The sequence below is a fragment of the Pogoniulus pusillus genome, chromosome 33 (assembly GCF_015220805.1).
Source record: "Pogoniulus pusillus isolate bPogPus1 chromosome 33, bPogPus1.pri, whole genome shotgun sequence".
In the NCBI taxonomy this organism is placed as follows: domain Eukaryota; kingdom Metazoa; phylum Chordata; class Aves; order Piciformes; family Lybiidae; genus Pogoniulus; species Pogoniulus pusillus.
This window is the reverse complement of record NC_087296.1, coordinates 14,462,964-14,488,291: the sequence shown is the minus strand read 5'-3', so window position 1 is coordinate 14,488,291 and position 25,328 is coordinate 14,462,964. Positions and strand designations below refer to the sequence as shown.

Sequence of the window (25,328 nt, the reverse complement as noted above, 5' to 3'; positions counted from 1 at the left end):
ACTGCCCAGAGGGGCTGTGGAGCCTCCTCCTCTGGAGACATTCCAGACCCACCTGGATGCATTCCTGTGCGACCTGCCCTAGACAACCCTGCTTTGGCAGGGGGCTTGGACTCAATGATCTCCAGAGGTTCCTCCCAACCCCTACCACTCTGTTCTATGGTTCTCTGCCTTCCCTCTTCACACTGCTCTGCACAGCACTGATGCTGGCCTCTGAGCTGCACATGGGTGGTGCTAGAACTCCCTTTCCTCTGCCTGTGCTTCTCTCCCTCTTTCATTGTCAAATTGGCCTTTATTTCATCGTAGATAAGCACCAGAAGCCAAAGGTAATCCCCAGCCTGGACTCTCTTTAATGTCTTGAAGTGATTCACTCAGAGTAGAACACTGCCGACGTTTGCCTCCAGCAGCTTCTCCCAGCGTGTGGTGCCCATGATCTGCCTCCTCAGATCAGTCTCCCACTGGGAATGGGAGGACTCTTGAGTGTTTGCCAGGCAGGTCCTGTACTCAGCCTGAGAAAAGCAGGAGGCAGAAGACACCTGTAATGCTTGCAGAGATCACCAAAATACCTCTTTGCCAATGGGACTGGGCTCATTTAGTAGCAATTCATGGACCCCCAGAGTCAGAGGTTGGCAAAGCCTTCTAACTAACAGCAGCCAGCCCAGCCAGCAACCCAGCCCCACCATGGCCACAAACCATCTCCCCAAGTGCCATGGCCACACCTTTCTGGAACCCCTCCAGGGATGGGGACTCCACCACCTCCCTGGGCAGCCTCTGCCTGTCCCTGACCACTCTTGCAGCAAACAAATTTTCCCTAATCCCCAACCTAACCCTCCCCTGGCACCATTTCAGGCCATTTCCTCTCCTATCACCTGATAGGGAGCAGAGCCCAACCCCCACCTCACTGCAGCCTCCTCTCAGGGAGCTGTAGAGAGCAATGAGCTCTGCCCTCAGCCTCCTCTTCTCCAGTCTAACCACCCCCAGCTTCCTCAGCTGCTTCTCCCCAGCCCTGTTCTCCAGACCCTTCCCCACCTTTGTTGCCCTTCTCTAGACCTGCTCCAGCTCCTCAATGTCCTTCTTGGAGTGAAGACCCCAAAAGTGAACCCAGTGCTCAAGGTGTGGACTCACCAGTGCTAAGCACATGGCAGTCTTGTCCCTGCTCCTGCTGCCCACACCGCTGCTGGCCCAGATGCTGGGGACCTAACTCATCCTCCAAGCTGATGTGCATGGGATGTGTCCTGTGTTTCCAAGTGCTGCTTCTGGGATCACCTCATGGCGAAGCTCCTGGGAGATGCCTGATGATTGAACAGGAGCAGAGGTCTGCTCTTTTAGAAGGAACAAGCTGCTGGGAGGGGGAAGGTGCAGAGGGTCTGCAGCACCTGAGAAGCCATTAAAGCTCTTTGCCTCAGCTCCACTGCACTCTTCAGCAAGACTGAAAACAGGTTTGTGTATAAAAGAAGGAGGTGCTGGGTTTGTGTTTTGCATTTGCAGGCTTTTAGCCTGGATTCCCAAGCTGTTTCCTGAAGGATTTTGTATTCCATTAGTGGTAAGAGAAACTTTTTCAATCAGAAGAATGAGCCTCATCTGTTTCCTGACCCTGTCAGCTTCCTCTGGTGCTTGCCTCTCCCCTTCGTTGTGCAGACTGTGCTCATTCTTCCCTGACTGCCCTTCACTGCTTTCTCCCTGCCTCTTTGGGGTCCTGTTCCGTTTCCCCCTTCTTTCCTTTCTTTAGGGTCCCATTCTTTCACCCTTCCATCTCCTCTCTCTTTTCTTTCCTTTCAGTATAGAATTCTTTTCCTCTGCCTCTTTCATTAACTCTCCCTTTTTTTGTTGTTTCAGAAAGCTTAGCTTCAAGTTTTATGTGCTTTGTAGAAAACTCAGCTGCCAGTTGTAGTGGAAGTCTTTCTGTGGGCACTTTACATGCCAGCAGAGTTTTCCTTTCCTCTATTTCCTAAGCTGCAAAATTACTCAATGAAATGAAGCCTGTGAGACTTCAGATCCCTGAAGTAATGACTAAGGGAAGAAAAAAACCTGGCATTTTCATGAGGATTAGTTTAGACTATTGCAAAATACCTCAGTGAAGGAGGAATCCTCTACAGGAACTCTCCAGGTGCAGGTCCCGTTGCACTGAGCTCCCCAGCTGAGTCTGCTGCCTGGGATCAATTATTAGGCTGTGGCACAGTGGGAGAGCTGAATTACTACAGCCACAATGATACAACTTCAGGTGTAGTTTGGAGAAGGAAGCTCTGAACTGTGCTGAGTGCAATTATAAAATCTCCAGGAATAATGACTGCCAAAAGTAGGTTAGATGATCAATTGGCCAAGCTATTTAGGTCTGGCTGGGCTTGCTCTGAGGAAGAGAGATTGGAGAGCAGCATTGCAGAGGCACAGAAAACACCCAGTTAGAATAGGATAGAATAGGAAGAATAGAATCAGCCAGGTTGGAAGAGAGCTCCAAGCTCATCCAGCCCAACCTAGCACCCAGCCCTGGCCAACCAACCAGACCATGGCACTAAGTGCCCCAGCCAGGCTTGGCTTCCACACCTCCAGCCACAGCCACTCCACCACCTCCCTGGGCAGCCCATTCCAATGCCAATCCTTCTCTCAGGCAAGAACTGCCTCCTAACATCCAGTCTAGACCTGCCCTGGCACAGCCTGAGACTGTGTCCCCTTGTTCTGTCCCTGGTTGCCTGGGAGAAGAAACCAACCTTACCTGGCTACAGCCTCCCTTCAGCTAGTTGTAGGCAGCAATGAGGCCCCCCTAATGTGGCTGTTGTCATCTGGTTTTAAGGGAAAAGCCTTTAATTTCTACAGAAATAGCAAAGCAGGGCAAGCAATGGATTAAAATATTAGTCACCTGGGGGGATATGAGCTCATAGGGAGGGACGGAAGAAGCAGCAGGGACTTACAGAAATGAAGACAGCTTGAGCCCATTGGGATCTTCCTGTGTCTCACATCTATCTGCAGCAGACCAGAGGAAGCAAGCAGAAGAGCAGAGAGAGGTTTGCATGGTTACCAAGTCATTATTCTCCAGCAGCTTCCTGTCTTTTAAACAAGTACACATTTATGACTCCCTCCTGAGTCACCTAAACAACTACTTTTTAATGATCATTTGCAATCAGCACCATGAGAGCTTCATTTTTAGTGTCCTTTTTGGTTAACGTGGTTGGAGAAGCACTTTGAAGGCCTATCAAAGATCAGGAGGTTTTGGCACCAGAATCTCTCCTCCCAAGTTATGAAGAGTTTCTCTTTGCAGACAGTTCACACAGAACTGCTTGGGTTGGAAAAGCCCTCTAAGAGCATCCAGTCCAACCACCAGTCCAACACCACCACGGCCACTAAACCATGTCCCAGGGGCCACGGCCACAGATTTCCTAGAATCACAGAAGGGATGGAAGGGACCTCAAAGCTCATCCACTTCCAACCCCCTGCCATAGGCAGGGACACCTCCCACTAGCACAAGTCACTCAAGGACTCATCAGCCTGGCCTTGAACACCTCCAGGGAGGCTGTGGAGCACAGAAGCACCGAATGGGATCGCTGATGGAAGAGGGAGGGAAATAAAACAAGCCCTGCAGAGAAAATACCTGACCACCTCCTGTGGTGACTCCAGTCTCTGAGGGGGGCTTCAGGAAAGCTGAGCAGGGACTTCTCAGGCTGTCAGGTCCTGGGGGCATTGGATCCAAGCTAGAGGAGGGGACACTGAGATTAGACATTAGGAGGGAAAAGTTCCTAACTGTGAGGGTGGCGAGAGACTGGCACAGCTGGCCCAGAGGGGTGGTGGAAGCCTCCTACCTGGATGCGGCTCTGCTCAACCTGATCCAGTGGTTGATCTTCTTCCTGCAGTCTTCACTTCTGTTCCTCCTGCTCTTCTCCTCCTCTCTCCAGCTCCTCACACGGTCCAGGGTCCAATCTGCCTTCCTACATCCCCACCCCATCCCCACCATTCCCACCCCGCTCCCACCCCACCCCCACCCCCACCTCATCCCCACCATTCCCACCCTCCCACCCCCCCCCCCCACCGTTGCCACTCCATTCCCACCCCCCACCGTTCCCACCCCATTCCCACCCCCACCCCCAGCCCCTCCCCGCCCTCCCGCAGGGGCTCAGCCCCCGAAGGGCACGAAGCGGCTGCGCAGTTGGTAGCCCTGCCGCGGGGCACTGCTGCCGCTGCCAGCCCCTGCCGGCTGCTGCCCTTGAGGCTCCCGAGCCGCTCGGCTGCGCAGGTTGTAGCTGTGGCTCTGGGGCCGGCTGCGGGCCTGCTCCATAGCCAGCAGCCTGCGCTGGCGAGCGCTCAGGCCGCACAGGTACTCCTGGAAGGCACAGTCCTGTGCCCCCCAGTACAGCAGCCTCTCCATGTGCCCTCTGCAGACAGGGCAGGAGGCAGTGCTCCTCCTGTTGGCCCAGCGCCGGATGCAGGCAAAGCAGAACGAGTGCCTGCAGCCATCCACGTAGGCCGTTGGGTTGCCGAGAGGGCCGAGGCAGATGGCGCACAGGGGCTCTTCTGGCTCTGCTGCCTGCCCCATGCCGCCCTGGCTGCCACCAGAGCCGCTCTGCTCCCCGTCTCCAGCAGACATTGCTGCTGCCTCCAGAGCTCAGGCTCTCTGCTGCTCTCGCAGTGGGACCCTGAGGCTCTGTCTGAGCCCACCGCAGCCTGCCCGCACCTATATATGCAGCCAGGGGCTGCCTTTGTGACCTCACAAGGGCCACCCGCACCCATGGCAGCAGCTCCAGCCATGGCACCTGCCCTGCCCTGCCACGCACAGGCAGGTTGCCTGCAGCAGTGCACAGCTCTGCCATGGCGTCTCTGTGCTGGCCACAAGTGCAGCGGAGAAGGCAGCGCAGTGCTGAGGCTGTGCAAAGCACAGAGTGGGCTGGGCTGGAAGGCACCTGCAGAGCTCACCCACTCCAGCCCCTGCACTCAGCAGGGACAGCCGCAGCTGGGTCAGGCTGCCCAGAGCCTGTCCAGCCTCACCAGGAGTATCTCCAGGGAAGGGGCTCAGCCACCTCCCTGGGCAACCTGCTGCAGTGTTCCACCTGCCCCATGGGGCAGAACTTGTTCCCAACATCCAGTCTAAATCTGCTCTGCTCTAGTTTGAAGCCCTTGCCCTCGTCCTGTCACTGCAGATCTTTGGACTCAATCTCTCTCCACCCTTCCTGTAGGTCCCCTTCAGGTACTGGAAGGTTGCTCTCAGGTCTCCCTGGAGCCTCCTCTTCTCCAGGCTGAACACCCCCAGCTCCCTCAGCCTGTCCTCGTAGCAGAGATGCTGCCATCCCCTGGTCATTTTCATGGCCTCCATCAGGTCCATGCCTTTCCTGTACCGAGGGCTCCAGAAAGAAGCCCTGCAGTGAGCCCTCTGTGTCCCTGAGATCCTTGTCAACTCGAGTGGGACACAGCGAGGAGCTGGAGATCTGCCCCTGCAGGCTGCATTGGTTCCCCTGCTCTCAGCACTGCCCAGGGCCTTCTCAGAGGCAGCCTGGTCTGACCATCCCTCCCTTGAAGCGGTGCCCCTCGGGCACAGCCGCTCTGTGCACCCTGCAGTGGCAGCCACATCCCTTTGCCTCTCAGCCACCAGCCTCATTTGCAGCGCAGCAGAGGTGCCAGCAGCTTCTGCCTGGAAACCACTCAGCTGCATCTGGGGAGAACCCAAAGACAATTCCCCCCCGAGCTCTGTGGCAGGGAGGTTGGAGCTGGATGATCTCGAAGCTCCCTTCCAACCCAACCCTCTGTGGTTCCAGGAGTGGTTGCCAGGGCAGGCAGTGCAGAAAGTGTCTCTGGTCTGTGTCTCTGGATTTCAGCAGCCACTGGGGCCCAGAAGAGGCTCAGCTGTGCCCCCAGGACAGGTCCCACCGCTGCTGGCAGGTTCTGCCGGCTCAGTTTGTGCTCTTTGGAACAGAGGAGTTTGGTCTTGGGTGCACTGCAGCAGTGCTGCTTGGCCGCAGCCGTTCCTGTGCTGCTCCTCAGGGCACAGGAGCAGAGGTGGCTGTCAGGCAGCTCAGTCCCACAGCCTCCTCTGCCTGCCCTGCTCCTCCTGCCCCGCTCTGCCCAGGCTGCAGTGCCCGCCCAGCTCTTCAGGGGATGCTGCCTCTGATTGGCTGTGGCGGCTGTCACTGTGCCTCTGATTGGTTCTGGGGGCTGTCAGTCTGCTCCGGCTTGGGGCCCGCCCTTCTGTAGCGCCCAGGGCAGCTGTCAGGCAGCTCAGTCCCACAGCCTCTGCCTGCCCCAGAAGGGCGCTGGAAAGTCAGGCTGAGGGCGCAGCTGCCCTCCTGGTCACTTCTCCAGCTCTCAGACAATGAAACCTTCCACCACCCCTGTTACAGCTGCCAGAGGAACTCTCTGCTCTCAGAGAAATGCAGCCTGGGCTTGGTTTTCTCCTGCTGCTTCTGCCTTCTAATTGTGTCCTGCTGGCTGCAGAGCCAATTCACCACCTCCTTGCTGCTGGAGGCTCTCCCACAGTCTGCCCTGGGCTGAGCCTGTGCCAGGCTGTGTGACCCTTCCCCACACAAAAGCTGCTCCATGCCTTCAGGTACTCCTGGCACGTTCCTGGCCTGTGTTCTAATGTCCCTGCAGCCTGGAGAAAGGGACCCAGGGAGCCTTCAGCTGCTGGGGCAGGTGCTGGGGCAGCAGCGGCGCAGGCAGCAGAGCGAGGAGCTCCCTCCCCTCTTTGCTTCTCTCTGAGCAGTGCTGAACCTGCCATACACTTTTGGCACACTCAGTTTTCTGTGCCACAGGTTTTGGGCAGGATAGAAAAATGCCATTTGTGACTTCTCAGTGGTACCCAGCGAGAGGGCAAGGTGCAATGAGCAGAAACTTGAGCATAACAAGTTCCATCTGAACATGAGAAGAGACTTCTCTGCTGTGAGGGTGCAGAGCACTGCAACAGGATGCCAGGGGAGGTAGTGGAGTCTCCATCTCTGGAGACTTTCAAGGCCTGCCTGGAAGTGTGACTTTCTCTTGGCAGGGGAGGTGAACTCAAGGATGTTCTGAGGTCCCTTCCAACCCCTGCTGTTCTGTAGTCCCCTTTACTCTGCTTTCTTGAGACCCCACCTGGAGTCCTGTGTGTAGTTCTGGAGCCCCCAGCACAAGCAGGACATGGAAGTGTTGGAGCCAGTCCAGAGCAGGCCACCAAGATGCTGAGAGGGCTGCAGCAGCTCTGCTCTGAGCACAGGCTGAGAGAGTTGGGGCTGTGCAGCCTGGAGAAGAGAGGAGACCTTGGAGTGGCCTTGCAGGACCTGCAGGGGGCTGCAGGAGGGCTGGGGAGGGACTATTGACAAGGTCTGGGAATGCCAGGAGGAGGAGGAATGGGTTTGAAGTGGCAGAGGGGAGATGGAAACTGGGTGTTAGGAAGAAGTTCTTTGCAGTGAGGGTGGTGAGACACTGGCACAGGTTGCCCAGGCAGGTTGTGGAGCCCATTCTGTGCTTCTGTGCTCCACAACCTCCCTGGAGGTGTTCAGGACCAGGCTGGATGAGGCCTTGAGCAACCTGTTCTAGTGGGAGGTGTCCCTGCCTGTGGCAATGGGTTGGAACTGGCTGAGCTTTGAGGTCCCTTCCAATCTAAACCGTTCTAGGATTCCATGATTCTGTGCATGGTGCTAACAAGCTCAGAGCCCATCACACTGAATGCTGTCAGAACTGAGTCTTCTCCTTCTGCTGCCTTATTTTCCACCTGCCACTGTTGAATTTTATCTGCTGGTCTGTTGGTTGTTTTTTCCCTGTCACTCAGGTCCTTCTGCCGCTCTTCAGTCTATGTCTTCAAGTGCCTTCAGTAGCATCAGCAGATCTGCCCAGCCAGCCATGCTCCTCCTTCCACAGCCTTTGCAGTGCAACTGAGATGGATAAACTCAGCATTAATAATCTTTTCCACCTGAATCCCTGTACTTCTGTCTGGCCTCCTTTGCTGTCTCAAATGGTTATCCATGCTGGGACCTTCCTGCTTATCCCCTCAGATGATATTCACTGAGAGCCTTTGAAGGGTACACGATGAAATCTCCTCTGAAGTTACACTCTTCCAGCTGGGTTTCCTCTGTCCTCAGGCTTGAGGAATGCTTCAAAGACCTCAGGATTTCATGAAGGATTACTGCAGTTATTTCTTCCTTCTTGGGTCTGCCTCACAGTTCTTGCCCGTGTGGCCAGCAGGTTTCTTGGTTGGTATGATCCCTACTTCTCCCTGCCTCCAGTGCCCTGGTGCCACGTTCCATGAGCCAAGCTGTACCTCACAGTTCAAAAAGCACCTGGCTCCTGCTTGGACATGGCTGCAGAGTTTGCACAGACACCTGGGCCTGGGAGTGTGTCACAGCTCATTTCAGTGAGGTGGACATTATGGAAGTGGGTTCCAGGAACTGACTGTAGTAACTCCACCTATCTCCAGAAGTAACTGTACTGGCCCTACCCCTGCACTGAGTATGTATGAGTTTGCAGTATAAACGTTTCACCTGAACAAGGTGAGGGTGTGCAAGGGCTTGGGAGGATGACCTGCCCTTGGCACCCACTGCTGATTAAACATTCCTGATAACAATCTGCCTGTTGTGAGGGCTCATTTTCTGTCCATCACCTTGTCCATGGCAGGGGGCTGGAACTGCATGATCCTGACACTTCTGTGATTCTATGACCCAGCACTGAGCCCTGAGGGACACCAGCAGGCACTGGTGCCACTGAGCAGCACCCCCAAGGCCCTGCTCTTCAGCTGAGCTTGGGCTGCCAGCTGCAGAGAAGCAAACAGCCTGTCAGGGACACACTGAGGTTCCACACTGATTTTTAATGGCTCTTTTCCCTGCACTCTTCACTTCTGTTATTCCTGCTCTTCTCCTCCTCCCTTATCACCTGCCACTATCCAGGGTCCAACCTGCCTCCATCCCCAACCCACCCCCACGCTGCCCTCCCGCCGAGGTTCAGCCCCGGAAGGGCACGAAGCAGCTGTGCAGTTGGTAGCCCTGCCGCGGGGCTCTGCTGCCACTGCCAGCTCCTGAGGCCTTGAGGCCCTTGTCCTATCCCCACAGGCCCTTCTGAACAGTCCCTCCTGAGCCTGCCTATAGGTCCCCTTCAGGTACTGGAAGGCAGCTCTAGGATCTCCCTGGAGCCTTCTCTTCTCCAGGCTGAACAGCCCCAACTCGTTCAGCCTCAGTTCATTCCCCTTTCACTCTGACCTGGTGCCAGTGTGGCAGAAAGGCTTTGAGAGGTTCCCATGTGGAGCCTTCCCTTCCCCCTGTCCTTTAGCCACATCACCTCCTGCACAGAGCCTGTGCGCCAAGCTCCAACACTGCAACAGGCTGCAAGTGACAGCACAAGAGGAGGCAGCCTCAGGTTGTGGCAGGGGAGGCTCAGGCTGGGTCTCAGGACACCAGCAGGCGCTGGCCTCACACTCAGACCTGGTGCCACAGGGCCCTGCTCTTCAGCCCAGCTTGGGCTGCCAGCTGCAGAGCAGCAAACAGCCTGTCAGGGGCACACTGAGGGTGCTCACTGCTTTGTTTTGCTCTTTTTTCTGCACTCTTCCCTTCTGTGAGCAATGAACTCACTCCAAAGCGTAGGTCTAAGAGGTTTATTACAAAACAAAGGCAAACAGCACTGGGTGCACAGCAAAGAACAACCTTGCTAGAGGCACACACTGACAAGTGCCTGCTGCTCACATAGGCTAAGGAGAGGAGAACACTGCATTGGCTTTACTCATGCCTGTAACACTAAGCACTGCCCCTACCCCCTTAGCCCCCACCCCCGAGTCCATTTGGTCACAGCAACAGCTGCTCTTCTGTACAAGGTGAACTTCCCTCTTGTCCCTTCCTTGGATATCAGTCAGAGGGACCTCCTGGATCCTCTGGATGCTCACTGCAGCCGCCTTACCTTCAGTCAAGGGCACCCTGGCAACTCCTAACACCCATAGCTGCCTTCTGATGGTTCTGATTCTGTCTGATGAGTGCCTTATGGTGCCAAAGCCAAATCTCCAAATCTCCATACATTGCTCTTCTCTTCTTCCTGCTGTTCGTCCTGCTGCTCTTCTCCCTCTCCTCCTCCTCCTCCTCCTCCTCCTCCTCCTCCTCCTCCTCCTCCTCCTCTCTCCAGCTGCTCACACCGTCCAGGGTCCAATCTGCCTACATCCCCACCCCCAGCCCTGCCACTCTTGCTTCAGTAGATCTATCCAATGTTTATGAGAAACAACATCCACAAGAGATCGCAGAGCACAGTGCTGGGTGTGTGGACATGCTAATAGTGAAGCTCAGCAAACAAAAGCAGTGTCTTTTAACTGCAGGACACAGGTCACTTAGATGTGTAGAGATGACAAACAGAACCTCAGACAATTTTCATTCAATTAAACGGTGCAAGGAGAGCAGCAAAGCATGTAAATACATGACACAGTCTAACTAGGCTAAGCGTGGGGACAGCACAACCCCTGCTCCCCACAGCAGAGAAGACACAGCTTCCTTCTCATTAACAGTTAAGGAAAAAAGCAGGGTCAGTGGCAATCAGAATAAAGGCAAGAGGTGGGTGAGGATGACCTTTACTCTGTCTGACAGTGGTTCCTCCCCCACTGGTATCTGAGGGAGATGAATCCACACGGCAGGAGGGAGCAGCAGCAGCAGCAAAGCCTTGGCAGTGCTATCAAGGGACAGCCTTGGCAGCTGACCCAATTCACATTCAAAGCAAAAGCATCCGAGTTCGTTTGTGCAGACACTGCACTGCCAGAAACAGCAGCACATGGCTCTCTACCAGTGGTCTCTTTTTGCCCATCTAGGCAGGTGATGTCAGCCCTTACCTGTACATTCAAGCAGATCACAAGACTCATAGGGAAAAGGACCAAAGGGCTAAAGCAGCAAAGGGCAAAGAAGCAACATTCCAGGCACAAATTGTCCTTTGGTGTTAAGACTGCATCATTGTAGTTCTGAGAGACTACTGGAGAGAAGAAAATGCCAACACTTCCTAAGGAAACATATTTTAAGTGAACTTCATAGAATCATAGACTCACAGAACAGTAGAGTTTGGAAGGGGCCTCCAGAGATTCATTGAATCCAACCCCTCTGCCAAAGCAAAATCATTCAGGGCAGATCATACCAAACCCCATCCAGATGAGGCTTGAAAGGCTCCAGGGAAGGAGACTCCACAACCTCTCTGGGCAGCCTGCTCCAGGCTTCCAGCACCCTCACAGTAAAGTCTTTCCTCCCACTCAGACAGAACCCCCTGGGTTCCAGTTTGTGTCCATTGCCCCAGGGCACTTTGGAGTCTTGTAGAACCTTGCAAGCACTTCAGTTGAAGTCTTGCATGGCACTTCTGTCATGTCACTGCTTAAGGAAGGAGCAAACAAATGTAGGTGAATTTCAGGAGCTTTTTTTCCGGCATTCTCAAGGCTGCCCTTGAGATTTTTGGTGGATCTGGAAAGTTTTTGCTCCAAGCACCAATGCACAGTCAGTCACTGAGTCCTGGCATTGAAACTTACTTTGAGCACAGCAGGTAACTACACCAACCAAAGCATATGGAGAACTATTTCTGCTGAAATAAAACTATTTTAGAATGGATGTAATTTGCCTGTGGCTCCATGTGAATGCAGGTGACATTTGTTTCAGAGGGGGAATTTTAGAAGATACAATATGTTGTCACTTTGATGTCCATAAGAGATAATCCCTGCCCCAAACTATTTAAAATCCAGAGAGAAACCAAAGGTCTGATGGAAACATAAGTATCAGTTGAGGAAAAGTAAAGAAATAATCACAGAATCACAGAATGCTGTGGATTGGAAGGGATCTTAAAGACCATCGAGTTCTAACCTCCTGCCATGGGCAGGGACACCTCCCACCAGCACAGGTTGCTCAAAGCCTCATCGAGCCTGGCCTGGAACACCTCCAGGCAGGGCCATCCACAGCCTCCCTGGGCAACCTGTATCTCACCACCCTCACTCTCAAGAATTTCTTCCTCATCTCCATTCTCGATCTCCCCTCCCCCAGCTCACAGCCATTGTCCCTTGCCCTGTCACTCCCAGCCCTTGTCAGAAGTCCCTCCCCAGCTCTCTTGTAACTCTTTCAGGTACTGGAAGGCTGCTCTGAGGTCTCCCTGGAGCCTTCTCTTCTCCAGGCTGAACAGCCTCAACTTTCTCAGCCTGTCCCTCTCTAGCCCTCTGATCAGAGCCCCTCTGGCTTGCTCCAAACTCCCCAAAGGCAAACACAAGGACTCAAGCAAACTCTGCGCAAACATCCTCCCAAAAAGCACCACCACACTCTTTGGCTCCAGGAGCAGCAGGAAAGTGCAATGGAAAGAGAGCTTCTGAGGAAAGCCTGAGCCAGGCAGCCAAGTGCATACATGAGGAAAGCCACATGCAGAGCACCACCCCTTGCCTCCCTGCCTTAGTTTCCACCTCATTTACTTTTTCCCAGGCCTAAAGCAGTCAGCCAGGAATGAGACTTTCTGCTGCACAGGACAGGGACTGCTGCAGGGGAGCAGACCCCATTCTGTAGGCTGCAGACCCCATTCTGCAGGCCACACCAAACCTTAAAAGTAAAGGCAGTTATAAAAATCCTTATTAATAAACCTTAGAAGCGAAGCATGTCAGAGATGGTGGTCAGCATCCAGCATGACCTGGGCACATCTTCCATCCAAATACTGAGTCCCATGAATTGTGCACATGACTTGAGACTGCACACACACAAGTGTGGATGTCTGGCTGAGAGTACACAGTGCTTTCTTTTCTCTCTTTTAAAGGAATTAGGGAGTGTGTCTTGTCAGGAAGGAATCCAAACACTTCAGCAATCATCTCCCAAAAGCCTCAGATGCTAATCTTGTTTTCATTAGCAGGATGCCAACGATACAGAGGATTCAATCAAAATGAGTGGGATGAGTTCATGTGAATGGGTGAGACATTAATCAAAGAGAAGAGAAATGTATGCTAAATTATTGTGATGTATGTATAACTGGAAGGGAGTGTTGAAAGGGAATGACAGATAAAACCTACTATGCCCCCTGCCTGGAGATGTTCAAGGCCAGGCTGGATGAGGCCTTGAACAACCTGGGCTAGTGAGAGGTGTCCCTGCCCACGGCAGTGAATTTGGAACCAAATGATCTTGAAGGTTCCTTCCAACCCAGCCCATTCTGTGAAGATGCTCTGAATTACTGCTTTTATTTCCTTTCTCTGTATTTTTCTTCGGTCTCTGGGACATAAGAAATTGCCTGGAATCTGTAGTTTGAGCATCCCACAGAAAGTTCATCAGTTAGGGTGGCCTTGGTAGCTGCTAGGGCAAGAATTCTCTTTCAGTTTAAAAGAAGTAGCTATAAGTCCTCTTTAACAAGGCCCCAGACTTGCAAATGTAGCTGTGACAGACAGTAACACTGAAACCTGACTTCAAGTTCAGGTGATACAGAAAAGGTTCTTAGGAGCTGTGCATAACGAAATCAGCAATGCAAAGGAGTCATTTTGGACATATTGTGTCAGTGCCTTCAGCAGTTTCTGTACTGGGAGAGCTCTGACTTGAATAATTACCCTGTGGATCCAAGTTCTTTTAGGAATGGAGATGAGTGGCAGGCATGGCCCCGTGTCCCACCAGTCCCTGAGGAGCAGCTCAGGCTACTGAGGGCTGTGGAAAACCTCCAAAGCAAAGCAGAACAGCTTGAAACTTCTCTTCTGTGTATAATGAAGATTGCCTTTGGATCACAGAGCTGTAAAAATAGTTTCAACCTACTTCTGCCTTTCTTAGCTCTCTGGTCTTATGACACAGCCTACTTGGGACCACAGTTAAGTCACTCTGGAAAGGAAAAGCTCTTGCCTGAAAACTCCCTGTAGGCTTGAAATACACTGGGCCTCAGGCAGAGAGGAACCTTTTGGATGTGAAGCCAAAACTCTTATGAGAATCACAGAATTGTTCTGTCTGGAAAAGACTTTTAAGATCATCAAGTCCAACCATTCTGTAACTGCCAAGCCTGATGCTAAGCCGTGTCCCTCAGCACCATGTCTCTGCCTCTTTGAAACACTTCCAGGGATGGGGATTTACCACCTCCCTGGGCAGCCTGTGCTAATGGCTCAGAACTCTTTTAGTAAAGGTGTTTCTTCTAATCTCCAACTTAAACCTGCCTTGGTGCAACCTGAGGCCATTTCCTCTCACCCTATCACTTGTTACCATGGAGCAGAGACCAACCCCCACACTCTTTTGCAGCCAGCCTGTGGTCCACAGCACCTTGAGCCATCTTCCTTTTCCAAACTAACCTTTTCCATGCAAAGCCACAATCCAGCTCAAGGGTTTTTGTAGCTGTCCTTCACAAAACACTTTGTTACCTGAGCAGAAAGCAACTGTTCACCTGTGTGTCCCTGTGTGGTGACTGGCTAACACTGAAGCCTTCTTAGCAAACTGATGGGAAGTGGAAAACCGAGGCCTTATTCCCACTTTTGAGGAATACCTTAAAGCCAAGCTGCAGTGTCATAGAATAGAATCATAGAGTCAAGCAGGTTGGAAGAGACCTCCAAGATCATCCAGTCCAACCTATCCCCCAGCCCTATCCAGTCAACCAGACCATGGCACTAAGTGCCCCAGCCAGTCTTTTCTTGAACACCTCCAGGGACGGTGCCTCCACCATCTCCCTGGGCAGCCCATTCCAATGCCAATCACTCTCTCTGATAAGAACTTCCTCCTAACATCCAGCCTAGACTTCCCCTGGCACAACTTGAGACCATGTCCCCTTGTTCTGTTGCTGGTTGCCTGGGAGAAGAGGCCAACCCCATCTGGCTACAACGTCCCTTCAGGTAGTTGTAGACAGCAATGAGGTTGCCCCTGAGCCTCCTCCTCTCCAGGCTGCACACCCCCAGCTCCCTCAGCCTCTCCACATAGGGTTTGTGTTCCAGGCCCTTCATCATCTTTGTTGCCCTTCTCTGGACACCTTCCAGCACCTCAACATCTCTCTTGAATTGAGAGGCCCAGAACTGAACACAGTACTCAAGGTGTGTCTCTGCTGAGCACGTGGGGTGCTTTTCAATGTTTGCTAAATTCAGGAATCCACTTCAGGCAAATTCATGGTTGCTCTTCTGTTTACCAGGCTTGAAAGAACTGAGAGCCTGCAGTGACACACTGGATTATATCAAGCTCATTAGCATCTCATTAGTCCTCTACTTCTCCTCATTAAAATCTCATGTAATTTCTCTGCCTCTCCCCACAGCTAAGCAAGAAGCTCAGACGAAGAGAGTTAATGGAGTGAGGTTTTTTGCCCTGTTTCTGAGGCACACTTGTGACAGGCACTTGCTGAGCCCTGTCAGGTTGATATTTTTAATGAAACACTGTGTTCTTATTAGTCCTCATGGCTGTGAATCACATCGAGCTGAAGGAATTTTCCAGCACTCATGGGCTCTGTGCACAGCTTGGTAGAAGCTTGGTGCATATGCCTAGCAACAGGGATCCAAGGTGACAAAGGCATGCCTCAAATCACAGGCTCACAGGACATGAGGGGTTGGAAGGTGTTGCAGAGGGGGGGTCTCAGTACCTATGCCTATTTGGCAGAGGGCAGAAATTAATTGGGGTGAGATAATTTTATATAAAAATATAGATTTATTAATCTCAATATTCTGAATTCTGCTACCCCCAACCACTGTATATTAATATTAAAGGTCTGTACACAGTTATGAAAACAATCTAGGATAAAATATCTACAGGGAATTTGTTCATTAACCAGCAAACAGTCAAACTATAAACAGAGAAGGAGTTTTCCCCATGGCTTAATGCCGTTTGGGGTCTCTATGCTGTTTGCCCAGCAGAGCAGGCTGGAGCTGATTCCGCTCTACAGCAGAGGCAACAGATATTACAGAGGCATGAAAGCTTTTACTCACAACTCTTATTGATTACTAATCACCCTCTGGGGCTGCGTCACAGCCTGTGTCTAATGTCCAGACTTCTGGGGATCTCTGCCTGTGGACGTTGAGGCTGGAATCCTCCCAGCTTGAGGGGACAGGATGAATCTTCCCAGCTTCTGGGGAAATATTTTTGACCTTTTCTCCTGGCGAAGAGGCAATCTCTGCCTTTGTGCTGCTGGCTTCTTCTGGATGCTGTGTCCAAGGATTCTGAGCTGGCAGGATCTGAGGAGCAGGAGGAGAATATCATGCTGCCTCTGGCACGGTTGTCGCAGCTTCAGGCCATGTGTGTGTGCAGACAATCCAGAGTCTGCTTCCTGGTTGTCTCAGCGGCAGCGGCGCTTACCAGGCAGTGATAGGCAGCAGGCATGCAGGATGTGTGCGGCTGCTGGGAGTCTGAGCTCTGTAGGTAAAGGCAATGCAGGATCTGGGCCTGATAGCAATAGCGTGCAGATGTGCACAGCTGGCTTAGGAGTCTATAGGCTCCTCATATATATATATGTGCAGGCTTAAATGAGCTCTGCAAGAAAGGTACACACACAGGCAGATGAGCTGCAAGTGAGTCAGAGCATGAGGTCTGGGCCTCTGAGCATCTGAGTGGCTGAGCTATGCAGGGTCTGTGCCTGAGGGTCTGAGCTGAGCACTTTGCTTACCTGTGCACCCCTATTTATTGACTGTGGGCTGAGATTAATGGCCTCTTTGGCCACTAGAATGACCAATCAGGTTGGCAGTCAGCCAAACCTTACCATAATAGGCAGAAACTCTTGCCTGGACTTTCTCAAATATGGGGATCACATGGGCTTACCCCAGGGAGACACGAGCTGGGTGTGTGTTGGCTTACACAACCTGTTTACAACCAGGGGTCTTGGCAGAAAAACATGTCCAGGCATGCAAGGCATAAGCAAGCCTGCTTTTTGGGCCTACAGGCCCTCCACAACAGAAGGGACCCAAGGAGATCATCGAGTTCAACCCCCCTGCCAGAGCAGGACAATCCTATCTAACACAGGGCACACAGGAACACATCCAGACAGGCCTTGAGAGGCTTCAGAGAAGGAGACTCCAGAACCTCTCTGGGCAGCCTGTGCCAGGGCTCTGGGACCCTTACAGGAAAGAAGTTCCCCCTTGTGTTGAGGTAGAACCTCTTTTGCTGCAACTTACACCCATTGCTCCTTGTCCTATCCCAGGGAGCAGTGAGCAGAGCCTGTCCCCTGCTCCTGGCAGCCCTCAGATACTTATAAACATTTATCAAATCCCCTCTCAGTCTTCTCCAGACTAAGCAGCCCCAGGGCCCTCAGCCTCTCCTCACCAGGCAGTGCCCTCCTGTCCACTCATCATCCTCCCAGCCCTCCACTGGACCCTCTCCAGCAGATCCCTGTCCCTCTTCAAGTGGGGAGCCCAAAATTGAACACAGTATTCAAGATGAGGTCTCAGCAGGGCAGAGTAGAGGGGGAGGAGAACATCCCTTGATCTGCTGGACACACTCCTAAAACACCCCAGGACCCCATTGGCCTTCTTGGCCACAAGGGCACACTGCTGTGCCGTGGGCAACTTGTTAGCCACCAGCACCCCCAGGTCCCTCTCCTTGGGGCTGCTCTCCAGCAGTCACCTCTCAGCCTGTACTGCTGCAGTTTGTTATCCCTCCCCAGATGCAGGACTCTGCACTTGTCCTTGTTGAACCTCCTCTGGTTCCTCTGTGCCCAGCTCTGTCTGCCCAGGGCTCTCTGGATGGCAGCACAGCCTGCAGCTGTCTCAGCCAAGCCTCCCAGCTTGGTGTCAGCAGCAAACTTGCTGAGCAGACTCTGTCTGGCTGTGCCCTCACCAATGGCATTGAAGAAGATGTTGAGCAGGACTGGCCCCAGCACTGATCCTTGGGGGACTCCACTGGTCACAGCTCTCCAGCTGGACCTGGCACCATTGATCACCATCCTCTGAACTCTCTCTTGCAACCAGTTCCTAACTCACCTCACTGCCTGCTCTTCCATCCCACACTGCCTCAGCTTGCTCACCAAGATGTCATGGCAGATGGTGTCAAAGGCCTTGCTAAGGGCAAGGCAGACTACAGCCACTGCTCTCCCTGCATCTACCCATTCAGTTATGGCATCACAGAATGCTCTCAGGTTAGTCAAGCAGGACTGCCCCTTGGTAAATCCATGCTGGCTACTCCTGTGCCAAACTAGCTGAGGCTGCACACAAACTGAATGTCTGTGTCACTGACGAAGATACTGAACAGCACTGGTCTAGTATGGAGCCCTGAGGGGCACTGCTTGTCACCCAGCTCCATCTGGACACTGAGATGCTGAGACAGGTGACAGAATCACAGAACTGTCAGGGTGGGAAGGGACCTCAAGGATCACTAGCTCCAACCCCATGCCATGGGCAGAGACACTTCCCACTAGATCTGGTTGCCCAGTCACATCCAGTCTGGGGATTCAACTACGTCTCTGAGCAACCTGTTCCAGTGTCTCACCACTTTCATGTTCTGGTGCGCAACTTTAACCTGCCAGACATCTGCTGGGACTTAAACACTGCAGAGAAGAAGCAGTCTAGAAGGTTCCTAGAGTGTGTGGAAGACAACTTCTTATCCCAGCTGTTACGTGAGCCTACCAGGGGGGCAGCCCTGCTTGACCTGCTGCTCACAAACAGAGAGGGGCTGGCAGGGGATGTGGTGGTTGGAGGCTGCCTGGGGTCCAGTGACCACGAGATTATAGAGTGTTCAATACATGAGAAACCAGGAGGGGATCAACAGAACCTCCACACTGGACTGCCCAAGGGCAGACTGCAGCCTATTTAAGGAGCTAACTCAGAAAGTTCCTTGGGAAAGAGCCCTTGAAAACAAAGGGGTCCAGGAAGGTTGGAGCTGCTTCAAGAGAGAACTCCTGCAGGCACAGGAGCAGCTGTGCCATTGAGCCTGCAGAGGAGCCGAGGAGGGAGGCAGCCAGGCTGGATGGGCAGGGAGCTGCTGAAGGCATTAAAGATCAAAAAGAGAGTAGATCACCTTTGGAAAAGAGGGGAGGTGTCCCAGGAGAAGTTCAAGGAAGTTGCTAGGTCTTGTAGAGGAAACATTAGAGAGGCAAAAGCCCACTTGGAGCTTAGGCTGCCACTGCTGGTAAGGAGAACAAAAAAGGTTTCTTTAAATACATGAATGGCAGAGAAGGGCCAAGGGCAACCTCCAGTCCTTGTTAGATAGAGAGGGGAACAGAGTGACAAAGGGTGAGGAAAAGGCAGAGGTTGGATTGTCTGAGAGCTGGAGAAGTGACCGGGAGGGCAGCTGCGCCCTCAGCCTGACTTTCCAGCGCCCTTCTGGGGCAGGCAGAGGCTGTGGGACTGAGCTGCCTGACAGCTGCCCTGGGCGCTACAGAAGGGCGGGCCCCAAGCCGGAGCAGACTGACAGCCCCCAGAACCAATCAGAGGCACAGTGACAGCCGCCATAGCCAATCAGAGGCAGCATCCCCTGAAGAGCTGGGCGGGCACTGCAGCCTGGGCAGAGCGGGCAGGAGGAGCAGGGCAGGCAGAGGAGGCTGTGGGACTGAGCTGCCTGACAGCCACCTCTGCTCCTGTGCCCTCAGGAGCAGCACAGGAACGGCTGCGGCCAAGCAGGGCTGCTGCAGTGCACCCAAGACCAAACTCCTCTGTTCCAAAGAGCACAAACTGAGCCGGCAGAACCTGCCAGCACCGGTGGGACCTGTCCTGGGGGCACAGCTGAGCCTCTTCTGGGCCCCAGTGGCTGCTGAAATCCAGAGACACAGACCAGAGACACTTTCTGCACTGCCTGCCCTGGCAACCACTCCTGGAACCACAGAAGGGTTGGGTTGGAAGGGAGCTTCGAGATCTTCCAGCTCCAACCTCCCTGCCACAGAGCTCGGGGGGGGTTTGTCTGTGGGTTCTCCCCAGATGCAGTTGAGTGGTTTCCAGGCAGAAGCTGCTGGCACCTCTGCTGCGCTGCAAATGAGGCTGGTGGCTGAGAGGCAAAGGGATGTGGCTGCCACTGCAGGGTGCACAGAGCGGCTGTGCCCGAGGGGCACCGCTTTAAGGGAGGGATGGTCAGACCAGGCTGCCTCTGAGAAGGCCCTGGGCAGTGCTGAGAGCAGGGGAACCAATGCAGCCTGCAGGGGCAGATCTCCAGCTCCTCGCTGTGTCCCACTCGAGTTGACAAGGATCTCAGGGACACAGAGGGCTCACTGCAGGGCTTCTTTCTGGAGCCCTCGGTACAGGAGAGGCATGGACCTGATGGAGGCCATGAAAATGATGAGGGGATGGCAGCATCTCTGCTACGAGGACAGGCTGAGGGAGCTGGGGGTGTTCAGCCTGGAGAAGAGGAGGCTCCAGGGAGACCTGAGAGCAACCTTCCAGTACCTGAAGGGGACCTACAGGAAGGGTGGAGAGAGATAGAGTCCAAAGGCCTGCAGTGACAGGACGAGGGCAAGGGCTTCAAACTAGAGCAGAGCAGATTTAGACTGAATGTTGGGAACAAGTTCTGCACCATGAGGCAGGTGGAACACTGCAGCAGGTTGCCCAGGGAGGTGGCTGAGCCCCTTCCCTGGAGATACTCCTGGTGAGGCTGGACAGGCTCTGGGCAGCCTGACCCAGCTGCGGCTGTCCCTGCTGAGTGCAGGGGCTGGAGTGGGTGAGCTCTGCAGGTGCCTTCCAGCCCAGCCCACTCTGTGCTTTGCACAGCCTCAGCACTGCGCTGCCTTCTCCCCTGCACTTGTGGCCAGCACAGAGACGCCATGGCAGAGCTGTGCACTGCTGCAGGCAACCTGCCTGTGCGTGGCAGGGCAGGGCAGGTGCCATGGCTGGGGCTGCTGCCATGGGTGCGGGTGGCCCTTGTGAGGTCACAAAGGCAGCCCCTGGCTGCATATATAGGTGCGGGCAGGCTGCGGTGGGCTCAGACAGAGCCTCAGGGTCCCACTGCGAGAGCAGCAGAGAGCCTGAGCTCTGGAGGCAGCAGCAATGTCTGCTGGAGACGGGGAGCAGAGCGGCTCTGGTGCCAGCCAGGGCGGCATGGGGCAGGCAGCAGAGCCAGAAGAGCCCCTGTGCGCCATCTGCCTCGGCCCTCTCGGCAACCCAACGGCCTACGTGGATGGCTGCAGGCACTCGTTCTGCTTTGCCTGCATCCGGCGCTGGGCCAACAGGAGGAGCACTGCCTCCTGCCCTGTCTGCAGAGGGCACATGGAGAGGCTGCTGTACTGGGGGGCACAGGACTGTGCCTTCCAGGAGTACCTGTGCGGCCTGAGCGCTCGCCAGCGCAGGCTGCTGGCTATGGAGCAGGCCCGCAGCCGGCCCCAGAGCCACAGCTACAACCTGCGCAGCCGAGCGGCTCGGGAGCCTCAAGGGCAGCAGCCGGCAGGGGCTGGCAGCGGCAGCAGTGCCCCGCGGCAGGGCTACCAACTGCGCAGCCGCTTCGTGCCCTTCGGGGGATGAGCCCCTGCGGGAGGGCGGGGAGGGGCTGGGGGTGGGGGTGGGAATGGGGTGGGAACGGTGGGGGGTGGGGGTGGGAATGGAGTGGCAACGGTGGGGGGGTGGGGGTGGGGGGTGGGGGGGGGGTGGGAGGGTGGGAATGGTGGGGATGAGGTGGGAAGGGGATGGGGTGGGGGTGGGGTGGGAGCGGGGTGGGAATGGTGGGGATGGGGTGGGGATGTAGGAAGGCAGATTGGACCCTGGACCGTGTGAGGACCTGGAGAGAGGAGGAGAAGAGCAGGAGGAACAGAAGTGAAGACTGCAGGAAGAAGATCAACCACTGGATCAGGTTGAGCAGAGCCGCATCCAGGTAGGAGGCTTCCACCACCTCTCTGGGCCAGCTGTGCCAGTCTCTCGCCACCCTCACAGTTAGGAACTTTTCCCTCCTAATGTCTAATCTCAGTGTCCCCTCCTCTAGCTTGGATCCAATGCCCCCAGGACCTGACAGCCTGAGAAGTTCCTGCTCAGCTTTCCTGTAGCCCCCCTCAGAGACTGGAGTCACCACAGGAGGTGGTCAGGTATTTTCTCTGCAGGGCTTGTTTTATTTCCCTCCCTCTTCCATCAGCGATCCCATTCGGTGCTTCTGTGCTCCACAGCCTCCCTGGAGGTGTTCAAGGCCAGGCTGATGAGTCCTTGAGTGACTTGTGCTAGTGGGAGGTGTCCCTGCCTATGGCAGGGTGTTGGAAGTGGATGAGCTTTGAGGTCCCTTCCATCCCTTCTGTGATTCTAGGAAATCTGTGGCCGTGGCCCCTGGGACATGGTTTAGTGGCCGTGGTGGTGTTGGACTGGTGGTTGGACTGGATGCTCTTAGAGGGCTTTTCCAACCCAAGCAGTTCTGTGTGAACTGTCTGCAAAGAGAAACTCTTCATAACTTGGGAGGAGAGATTCTGGTGCCAAAACCTCCTGATCTTTGATAGGCCTTCAAAGTGCTTCTCCAACCACGTTAACCAAAGAGGACACTAAAAGTGAAGCTCTCATGGTGCTGATTGCAAACGATCATTAAAAAGTAGTTGTTTAGGTGACTCAGGAGGGAGTCATAAATGTGTACTTGTTTAAAAGACAGGAAGCTGCTGGAGAATAATGACTTGGTAACCATGCAAACCTCTCTCTGCTCTTCTGCTTGCTTCCTCTGGTCTGCTGCAGATAGATGTGAGACACAGGAAGATCCCAATGGGCTCAAGCTGTCTTCATTTCTGTAAGTCCCTGCTGCTTCTTCCGTCCCTCTCTATGAGCTCATATCCCCCCAGGTGACTAATATTTTAATCCATTGCTTGCCCTGCTTTGCTATTTCTGTAGAAATTAAAGGCTTTTCCCTTAAAACCAGATGACAACAGCCACATTAGGGGGGCCTCATTGCTGCCTACAACTAGCTGAAGGGAGGCTGTAGCCAGGTAAGGTTGGTTTCTTCTCCCAGGCAACCAGGGAGAGTACAAGGGGACACAGTCTCAGGCTGTGGCAGGGCAGGTCTAGGCTGGATGTTAGGAGGCAGTTCTTGCCTGAGAGAAGGATTGGCATTGGAATGGGCTGCCCAGGGAGGTGGTGGAGTGGCTGTGGCTGGAGGTGTTGAAGCCAAGCCTGGCTGGGGCACTTAGTGCCATGGTCTGGTTGCTTGGCCAGGGCTGGGTGCTAGGTTGGGCTGGATGAGCTTGGAGCTCTCTTCCAACCTGGCTGATTCTATTCTTCCCATTCTATCCTATTCTAACTGGGTGTTTTCTGTGCCTCTGCAATGCTGCTCTCTAATCTCTCTTCCTCAGAGCAAGCCCAGCCAGACCTAAAGAGCTTGGCCAATTGATCATCTAACCTACTTTTGGCAGTCATTATTCCTGGAGATTTTATAATTGCACTCAGCACAGTTCAGAGCTTCCTTCTCCAGACTACACCTGAAGTTGTATCATTGTGGCTGTAGTAATTCAGCTCTCCCACTGTGCCACAGCAAGTTACCTAATAATTGATCCCAGGCAGCAGACTCAGCTGGGGAGCTCAGTGCAACGGGACCTGCACCTGGAGAGTTCCTGTAGAGGATTCCTCCTTCACTGAGGTGTTTTGCAATAGTCTAAACTAATCCTCATGAAAATGCCAGGTTTTTTTCTTCCCTTAGTCATTACTTCAGGGATCTGAAGTCTCACAGGCTTCATTTCATTGAGTAATTTTGCAGCTTAGGAAATAGAGGAAAGGAAAACTCTGCTGGCATGTAAAGTGCCCACAGAAAGACTTCCACTACAACTGGCAGCTGAGTTTTCTACAAAGCACATAAAACTTGAAGCTAAGCTTTCTGAAACAACAAAAAAAGGGAGAGTTAATGAAAGAGACAGAGGCAAAGAATTCTATACTGAAAGGAAAGAGAGAGGAGATGGAAGGGTGAAAGAATGGGACCCTAAAGAAAGGAAAGAAGGGGGAAATGGAACAGGACCCCAAAGAGGCAGGGAGAAAGCAGTGAAGGGCAGTCAGGGAAGAATGAGCACAGTCTGCACAACGAAGGGGAGAGGCAAGCACCAGAGGAAGCTGACAGGGTCAGGAAACAGATGAGGCTCATTCTTCTGATTGAAAAAGTTTCTCTTACCACTAATGGAATACAAAATCCTTCAGGAAACAGCTTGGGAATCCAGGCTAAAAGCCTGCAAATGCAAAACACAAACCCAGCACCTCCTTCTTTTACACACAAACCTGTTTTCAGTCTTGCTGAAGAGTGCAGTGGAGCTGAGGCAAAGAGCTTTAATGGCTTCTCAGGTGCTGCAGACCCTCTGCACCTTCCCCCTCCCAGCAGCTTGTTCCTTCTAAAAGAGCAGACCTCTGCTCCTGTTCAATCATCAGGCATCTCCCAGGAGCTTCGCCATGAGGTGCTCCCAGAAGCAGCACTTGGAAACACAGGACACATCCCATGCACATCAGCTTGGAGGATGAGTTAGGTCCCCAGCATCTGGGCCAGCAGCGGTGTGGGCAGCAGGAGCAGGGACAAGACTGCCATGTGCTTAGCATTGGTGAGTCCACACCTTGAGCACTGGGTTCAGTTTTGGGGTCTTCACTCCAAGGACATTGAGGAGCTGGAGCAGGTCTAGAGAAGGGCAACAAAGGTGGGGAAGGGTCTGGAGAACAGGGCTGGGGAGAAGCAGCTGAGGAAGCTGGGGGTGGTTAGACTGGCGAAGAGGAGGCTGAGGGCAGAGCTCATTGCTCTCTACAGCTCCCTGAGAGGAGGCTGCAGTGAGGTGGGGGTTGGGCTCTGCTCCCTATCAGGTGATAGGAGAGGAAATGGCCTGAAATGGTGCCAGGGGAGGGTTAGGTTGGGGATTAGGGAAAATTTGTTTGCTGCAAGAGTGGTCAGGGACAGGCAGAGGCTGCCCAGGGAGGTGGTGGAGTCCCCATCCCTGGAGGGGTTCCAGAAAGGTGTGGCCATGGCACTTGGGGAGATGGTTTGTGGCCATGGTGGGGCTGGGTTGCTGGCTGGGCTGGCTGCTGTTAGTTAGAAGGCTTTGCCAACCTCTGACTCTGGGGGTCCATGAATTGCTACTAAATGAGCCCAGTCCCATTGGCAAAGAGGTATTTTGGTGATCTCTGCAAGCATTACAGGTGTCTTCTGCCTCCTGCTTTTCTCAGGCTGAGTACAGGACCTGCCTGGCAAACACTCAAGAGTCCTCCCATTCCCAGTGGGAGACTGCTCTGAGGAGGCAGATCATGGGCACCACACGCTGGGAGAAGCTGCTGGAGGCAAACGTCGGCAGTGTTCTACTCTGAGTGAATCACTTCAAGACATTAAAGAGAGTCCAGGCTGGGGATTACCTTTGGCTTCTGGTGCTTATCTACGATGAAATAAAGGCCAATTTGACAATGAAAGAGGGAGAGAAGCACAGGCAGGAGAAAGGGAGTTTTAGCACCACCCATGTGCAGCTCAGAGGCCAGCATCAGGGCTGTGCAGAGCAGTGTGAAGAGGGAAGGCAGAGAACCATAGAACAGAGTGGTAGGGGTTGGGAGGAACCTCTGGAGATCATTGAGTCCAAGCCCCCTGCCAAAGCAGGGTTGTCTAGGGCAGGTCGCACAGGAATGCATCCAGGTGGGTCTGGAATGTCTCCAGAGGAGGATG

General features: G+C 53.7%; 3 long non-coding RNA genes across 11 annotated transcripts; 2 read left to right on the top strand and 1 right to left on the bottom strand.

The window, feature by feature from the left end:
• Positions 1-269: 269 nt before the first annotated feature.
• Positions 270-3,909, bottom strand: LOC135189737 (uncharacterized). Of its 4 annotated transcripts, none has more exons than XR_010308250.1 (7): positions 3,789-3,909; positions 3,581-3,680; positions 2,904-2,955; positions 2,708-2,802; positions 2,068-2,165; positions 1,123-1,289; positions 270-506 (listed from the first exon to the last, which is right to left on the bottom strand). It is a non-coding gene; the product is annotated as an uncharacterized LOC135189737 (long non-coding RNA). The 4 variants fall into 4 exon arrangements; XR_010308251.1 differs by having other exon boundaries at positions 2,068-2,147; XR_010308248.1 differs by lacking the exons at positions 2,068-2,165; positions 2,708-2,802.
• Positions 1,486-8,509, top strand: LOC135189739 (uncharacterized). Its single transcript, XR_010308256.1, has 2 exons — positions 1,486-1,540; positions 7,718-8,509. It is a non-coding gene; the product is annotated as an uncharacterized LOC135189739 (long non-coding RNA).
• Positions 8,510-21,432: 12,923 nt separating this feature from the next.
• On the top strand, positions 21,433-25,081 carry LOC135189563 (uncharacterized). Of its 6 annotated transcripts, none has more exons than XR_010308149.1 (6): positions 21,433-21,563; positions 21,672-21,771; positions 22,401-22,448; positions 22,550-22,644; positions 24,065-24,231; positions 24,845-25,081. It is a non-coding gene; the product is annotated as an uncharacterized LOC135189563 (long non-coding RNA). The 6 variants fall into 6 exon arrangements; XR_010308148.1 differs by having other exon boundaries at positions 22,397-22,448; XR_010308150.1 differs by lacking the exon at positions 22,550-22,644 and having other exon boundaries at positions 22,401-22,452; positions 24,076-24,231.
• The last annotated feature ends 247 nt before the right edge of the window (positions 25,082-25,328 follow it).